This window comes from Crocodylus porosus, unplaced genomic scaffold (assembly GCF_001723895.1).
Source record: "Crocodylus porosus isolate Cpor-Errol unplaced genomic scaffold, CroPor_comp1, whole genome shotgun sequence".
NCBI classification, from domain to species: Eukaryota; Metazoa; Chordata; order Crocodylia; family Crocodylidae; genus Crocodylus; species Crocodylus porosus.
Window position 1 is genome coordinate 8,421,975 of NW_017728912.1, and position 7,999 is coordinate 8,429,973.

A 7,999-nucleotide genomic window follows, 5' to 3' on the forward strand; every position below is an offset into this window, starting at 1 on the left:
TAGATGTACACATTGCTGGGGTCGTTTGACCCCAGTACTCCTTCCTGCCATGGCAGGGGGTCGGACTTGATGATCTACTCAGGTCCCTTCCGACCCTAGAAATTATGAAGCTATGAAACCCCGGCCCCTTTTATCTACATGATCTCTCCTGTACAGGGTATAACAATCAATACTCATAGTCCAGTCATGGGTGGCATCCCACCAGGTCTCCACTATCCCTATGACATCATAATTATTTGCATTAAGCAGGAGGATGAGCTCCTCCTGCTTGTTCCCCAAGCTTCTGGCATTTGTGTACAGGCAGGAAAGTGTCCCCTTGGGGGGCTCTTGCCTTGCCCACAGATTGTACCAGGGCTAGGGCAGGGGTGGGCTCCCTTAAGTGCCTTGGCCTGCTGGCTTTGCAAGGGTTGCTCAGCAGGCCAGCAGTGACAGTAGTCCCCCCGTCCCCCAATGGGCTTAGTTTAAAGCCCGGTGGAGCAGGTCAGCCAGTCTAGCTGAGAAGAGCCTCCTCCCCAGGGGAGAGAGGTGGAGGCCATCTCTTCCCAGCAGCTTGCTGCGTCTCTCGCCAAAGAGTGGGCTGTGGTCATGGAAGCCAAAGCCTTCCCGACGACACCAATGCTGCAGTCTTTGGTAGAGTATGTGGATCCTCCTCCCCGTCCTCAGCCCATACCCTGAGACTGGGAAGATCAACGAGAACACCACCTGTGCCCCCAGATCCTTTAGCTCCACTCCCAAATTCTTGTAGCACCTCATGACCCAGCTGGGAGCGTTCCAAGCTGTGTCATTGGTGCCCACATGAATAAGGAGCATAGGATAGTGGTATGTGGGCTGGAGGAGCTTTGGGATCTTCTCCGCAATGTCCCAGATGCGGGCCCCCGGGAAACAGACTTCCCAGACTAAGGGGTCGGGGTAGCAGATTGCCCCTCAGTCCCCCTCAGGATGGAGTCACCCACAACAAACACCTTATGTTTTGTCTTGGGGAGAGTGGGGGTGGTAGCTGCAGTTCAGCCTGTGTTGCCCGTGGGAGCTGGCAACTCAGCAGGCTCTGCTTGAGCAGCAAGAGGTGCATACCTGAATGCTGATACATAAGATGCTGTGGTGCTTTGATTACAGCAGCTCTCAAAGCCCACTCCCCAGAACTTGGGGCTGACCCCCCCAATGCCTGGGCGGTCAATGCCTGGGGCTGGCAACTGGTGGAGTCTGGAGCTCCACCTGGCTCTGCAGCAGGGCAGAGCAGGGCAGGAGCACTCTGGAGTAAGCTACTCCTATCAGGCTTGGTTTGCTCCCAACTCAGATGCATGTGTAGATGCGTAGCCAGGCACAGTTTAGCGCTCCTGAATTTTCTGTGCAGAAAATTCAGGTGCATTAGTTGCATACGTAGATGTGCCCAGTAGAAGCAAATCATCCATCAACCACAATAATATGAACAGGACCAGCATTCTAGAAGAAATGTGAGGCTTAATGTGCTAGAATGGCTTGGTAAAAGTCATGCCCCTACAATGGGCTATGTACTAATTTATTTGTACCTCACCAAGTCAGAACATGTTTACTACAAAGGACACAACAGCAACAATAATTGCTAAGAAGAAAGTTGTTTACGCCTATATGGAGTTTGGAAGGAAGAGTATAGATTACATGAGGGAAACACCACAAATCAGAGGACAGACCAGGAAGCAAGTGTGGAATTAATTCTAGGTACACTTATAACACATCTGTAAAATAGTTCTCTTAGTAAGAAGCCAGGTTAGTTTATTATCTAGCCTGTGACACATGAAACAGTATCAGCATATATATGAAGCAACAGCATGTATCAAAGCAACTAAGAAGTGAATGGAATTTGTCCCTTTCCCTCCAGCCTACAAGTAATTTGGCTAGCTAGTTTTCCCCTCTGTCTAGTAAAGTGATATATTTAAAATGACAACAGCAAAAAAGTAGTCAGTAATACTGAATACTTTAAGATTGGCAATAGCCCCAAAGTAATGAACTTGTCTCCTCTGACATGTGACCTCAACATTCTCTATGGATGTATTAAAAAAAAAGTATAATAGGAGGCTAATGATTCATACATGGCATTTTGGGGGAGAAAAGAAGCTTTTATTAAAGAGTTTCCATCTTGGTACATTGGCACAGTTAAAAAATGTGACATTTTCATTTAATTTCATGGATGTTACTTTTCCTGCTTGCTGTTGTCATTAATACCCTCATATTGTAGAAATCTTGAACTATTTGGCAGCTTACTTTTTTACTTTGATGAGCATTTTATTTGTGAAAAGTCTGTTGCATGGGGAAATGAAAAGAGAACAGATTTTCATGATCAAGATCATGAGAACCTTTTTTATACCTAATTTATAGAAGTGATTTGAACACAGCTTCCTTATTACAGTAGAGTTTTTCAGCTTCCTTATTACAGTAGAGTATAGTAGTTTATCTAATAACCAGCCTTGTTTCCAGAGAGTGGTTGTCTTCTATGGATAACATATATTTAAAATAAGGATCCAGCCTTTCTGGGTATTTTGATGGACTGTTTCATGCCCATCTAAATTCTTTATTACATTTCTATATACATTGGGTATGTCTACATGAGATATTTACTGTACAGTTGACTAATTAGTTGTGCAGTAAACATATCGATATCATGTGCACCACTATTATGTTGGAGTAAACTAATTTACTCTGCAGCAGGATAGTACTTGTAAATACAAGTAAAAAACTGTAGTAGTGCATGTGTAGATGCTGCCCGGCTGGCTGGGGCTCAAGAGTACTTCAGTGCAGGGGCTACCTGCTAGCTAGCCCTGTACTGAAGCTCCCTAATGCCCCAGCCAACCCCTCCACAGCACACTGTGCAAGAGGGAGCAGCCCTGGGCTTGCAGACTGAACCCCCTGGCCATCTGCCAGCCAGGACTGGTTTGTCCCAGCTCAACATGCTGCATATGAATAAACTGTAGAGCTTATTGCTATAGTTTATTGCTCCTGGGTGCACATTCAAATGGTGCACCCAGGAGCATTAAACTGCAAAGCAATAAACTCCTCAGTTTATTTATGTGCTGTAATTGTATATGTAGACACACCATCACGTATCTCTTCCCTTCAACTCTGGGAGTAAGTCCTCTGCACTGCCATTTCAAGTGGAGGTAAGGTACCGTGTCAGGTTGTGTTTGGTATGGTAATGGTGAGAAGAGGAGTCAAATGGTTATAGTTGGGGATCTCTCAGGACTTACTTGGAACCAAAAAGCACTTCCAAATTGGGTTTCCAACATGGAAAAAATCCTTACCTTCCTTGCATGTTTAATAGCCCAGTGGCAATATATAAGTGCTAGTCCAGGGCAGCTGTGATTGGCACAAAACACAATTGTGGTTATTTAGGATACTCATATGGCTCCTGTTACTGTAGTATCTTAGCATCTTACAGAAATTAATGTAGTTGGCCTTAGGACACCTCTCTGCAGTAGGGAGGTGCTACTGCCCAATTTTACCAGTAAAAGTCTGAAACCCAATGAAATTAAAGAAGACAGGAAGTCTGAATTGCATCCTAAGTCCAATGCTAGACCTCTAACCATTTTACCATTGTCTCCCCATCTCCACTACAGCAGATCTTTCTTATCAGAAGCCTATTATATTAACACAGGAGCTATCCAACTTTGGAGTGGCTGGGAGCCATGCTGCTCAGTCCACAGGCCCCTGGGCTGCACCACATGGGCAGCGCAAGCAGCATGACCTACAAGCAGGGACATCAGGAGGAAACTGGAAGAAGCAGGGGGAACACAGGTACCTTGGCAGTGGGAACAGTGGAAGGAGTGCCAGGAACAGTTTTAAGTATGAATCCCTCATGGGACACCAGTTGGACAGCCCTGGATTGGCACATAAATTGAAAATTAAAATAAATAAAAGAAGTTTCATAGATTCACAGATGCTAGGGTCGGAAGGGACCTCAACAGATCATAGAGTCTTTCCCCCTGCCTAGGCAGGAAAGAGTGCTGGGGTAAGATGACCCCAGCCAGATGCCTATCCAACCTTCTTTTAAAGAACCCTAAGTTGGGGGACACCGCCCTTGGAAGCCCATTCCAAATTTTGCCCACCCTTACCATGAATAAGTTTTTCCTGATATCTAGCCTAAATTTGCTCTCCGTCAGTTTGTGATCATTGTTCCTTGTTTCCTATGAGGTGCCCTGGTGAACAGAGCATCTCCGATCCCTTGCTGTGTCCCCCTAATGAATTTGTAGGCAGCCACAAGATCATCTCTCAGTCTTTTCTTGCAGAGGCTGAAGAGGTCCAGGTCCCTCAGTCTCTCTTCATAGGGCTTGTCCTGTAAGCCCCTAACCATGTGAGTGGCCCTCCTCTGGGCCCTCTCAAGTCTATCAACATCCTTCTTGAAGTAAGTGCCCAAAACTGGATGCAGTACTCCAACTGCAGTCTGACCAATGCTGCACAGAGGGGAAGTATCACCTCCTTGGACCTATTTGTCATGCATCTGCTGATGCACGATAAAGTGCCATTGGCTTTTCTGATGTTTTCGTCACACTGATGACTCATGTTCATCTTGGAGTCCACTATGACCCCAAGATCCCTTTCCGCTTCTGTGCTGCTGAGAGGGTCACTTCCCAGCCAGAAGGTGTGCTGGATATTTTTACACCCTAGGTGCAGCACTCCACACTTGTCCTTGTTGTACTGCATCCTACTGTGTAATGCCCACTTTTATAACCTGTTCAGGACTGCCTGCAATCATTCCCTACCCTCCGGAGTGTGCACTTCACCCCACAATAAGTATCGTCCACAGACTTGGACAGAGTACACTTCACGCCCATATCCAAGTCATTGATGAAGACTTTGAAGAGTACAGGTCCAAGGACCGAACCTTGTGGAACCCCACTACCCACATCCTTCCAGGTCAATACTGACCTATCTACTACCACTCTCTGGGTGTGACCACTAAGCCAATTTATCACCCACCGGACTGTGTAAACATCTATGTCACAGACTCTTAATTTATTTAAGAGAATAGGATGAGATACCATACTGAAGGCCTTGTTGAAGTGGTTCTGCTATGACACTGGCCAATTCCTTCAGTACTCTCAAATGAAGCTCATCCAGGCCTGCTGACTCAAATACATCCAGTCCATCTAAGTGACTTTGCACCAAGTCAGCATCAACGTTTTGTGGGCCGGTGTCCCTCTGATGTTCATCTAAGCGCCCATTAGGAGACTTATCTTGAGCCGTGTTTGGGAACACTGAGGCAAAAAAAACCTCATTGAATAGCTCAGCCTTGTCCCCTCTGTCTGTCACTAATTGCTTCTTCTTGTTCAGTAGGGGTCCTATGCTGCTCTGCGCCTTCCTTTTACTTCCTACATACCTAAAAAAAAGACTTTTGTCTTGAATTTGTGTTGCCAGCCTCAGCTCTGTAATTGCTTTGGCTTTTCTAACTGCATCCCTGCAAGTGCGTGCCAAGTAGGTATACTCCTCCTTGGTAGCTTCCCCCTGCTTCCACTACCTATATGCCTTCTTTTTTGCCCTTAGGCTCCCCTGGATTTCCCTGTTTAGCTAAAGAAGTTTTTTGGCTCCTTTCCCCCTTTTCCCTCATAGTGCGATAATCTCCCTCTGTTCCTGAAGGATCACTTCCTTTAGAAATGACATCCCTTCCTGGACTCCCATCTCGCCAATACTCTTATCCTGCAGTGCATCATTGACTAGACTCCTAAGCACACTGAAGTTAGCCTTCCTAAAGTCAGCCTTCCTAAAGTCAGGCACCTCCACCCTACTACTTATCTTACCCACCCTACGCCATATGGTGAATTTGATCGATTGGTAATCATTATCCCCAAGGTGACCACGAATCTGTAGCTCCCCTACCAGGTCCTCCCCCATAGCCAACACCAAGTCCAGTAAAGCATTCCCCCAGTGGGACCGTATGCCTCCTGTGTTAGGTGAAAGTATACGGTTTCATCTATTTGGTTCTTCCTTCTGTCTGCTGATTACTTAGTTGAATAGAATTTGCTTTACTATTTACATTTCTGGAAGTTAATAGGCATTATGGGTATTCAGTGAGTATCAGGGGATCAACCCCTTAGTCCATCCCTCTTTCCCCTTTCTCCCTTTAAGGTGTTTATAATAGAGCATTAAACATAGTAGAATCTGAGGTGATAGAAGCTATAATTTAGAGATGGTCCCTTAATCTCCTGTTAGGGACCATCTCCCAATTCCCAACTTCCTCAGGTAGTAGCCATTACAAAGACGTAAAAGTTTGTTGCCTACTGCTCCACAATTAAAGTTTACTGTTTAGCTCTTCTCATTCATGCATGTCTGTATTTACTGAACCTAGTGCTCACTACAGTATCTAGGAGCAAACTGTCACCTGATGAATGATCTGCTTCTTCCAGAACAATCAGGACAATTAAGGTCATACTTCTAGATGTATTTGTTAGAGTTTATAAAATAAATATGGCCACTTGTTCACAATGATGTCTTCTATTCATCCAAAGCACAAATACAGGTGAATTGCAGAAGTAGACCCTAAACACTATTACTAATAATGGAAAGAACATCCATTTAGCCATATTTTCTTAAGAGAGTGAATAGCAATGAAATTTCCACTACTTTTTTATTTCGAAAACTAGAAGTCAGAGCCAGTATACTCAGGGGATAAAGGGTATGTGGATGAAGAGCATTTGGATGTATAGCATTGTGCATTCCCCTCCTGCTGAGCAACAGTGCATCAAGGCCACCTAAATGGCTTGGAACAGCTTGATGCCCTTAGAACACAATCTCAATTGTTCAATAATGTAAAAGAGAAAATCCTTTTAGCAGGCTTATCTAAATGCTGTCTTTCAATGAGTACCCTTCCCCCCCTACCAGTTCCCCCCAGACTACCTAGTCAGTTATTTGGCATTCAATCCCTTTGTCTGCTTGCGGAAGTCTACTGCTATAATTGGTGATGAAATAATTCCCAATTTATCTGTCATCCATTAAATTAAGGAAAATTGCTTATTTGTATCATCTCAGAGAAAATAAAATAGTAGTACAGTATTAATTCCAGTAAGTCTCCACTGTGGAAACATTTTGACTTTTATTTCTTCATAGCAGGATTCCAACAACTCCTCTAAAATTAGCCTGGAACCCCTAGTTGAAACTTAAAAATAGTTTGAGAAGTGTTTATTTTAAAACATAAAATTAGATATGAGAATAGGTGTAAAGTACCAAAATGCAGTAACTACAACTCAATCAAGGGCATACACATACATGGCCAATCAGTAGTCTCCATCACATTAAAAACCAATCATAAATTTATCAGGTGAGTCCTACTATACAATCAGAAAAGTAGCATTTGAAGGGACTTGAAGAGGTTGTCCAATATAACCCCTTGCTCAAGGTAGGACCATTCATATCCACACCACTGTACACAAATGCCCATTCAACCAATTCCCCAAACTACACAAACAACCATTTTGCACAACTCAAAGCATATTGGTCCACAACACCAAAACATCCAACCCACCTCAGGTAAAGGAGGAAGATGAGGGCACTGTCAATGTCCAGGTGAGATCCAAGGAAAAGACACTGGAGAGATCCAAGGAAGAGGGCCATCCCCAACACTTCAGAAGAGGGCAAAACCCCCACAGTCTATGCCAATCTGACTTGGTGTAAAATTCCTTCCTGATCCCACATTTGGTGATTGGTCTGACCCTAACTGGAGGGGCAAGATCCTCTCACCAGGTATCTCTGGGTTTTAGTGCCAGCAGGAACATTAGCACACCCTAGTCAAAATCCTCAGGCTTGGCTGCAGCCAGGACCCAATTCTCATGAGGAAGGCAATAAACAAAATAAAATAAAACCATTATACCTGCAGCAACAGGAAAATAAAAATTCCTTCCCAGCCCCATGTGATAACCAGCAAAACCTAGAAGCATGGGAAATACTTAAGACCCTTCACTCTGATCTGCAGCCTGGGGACAAGCATAACTTGACCCCCACTAGCTGGACAGACAGAACTCCCCTTTCTGTAATCTTA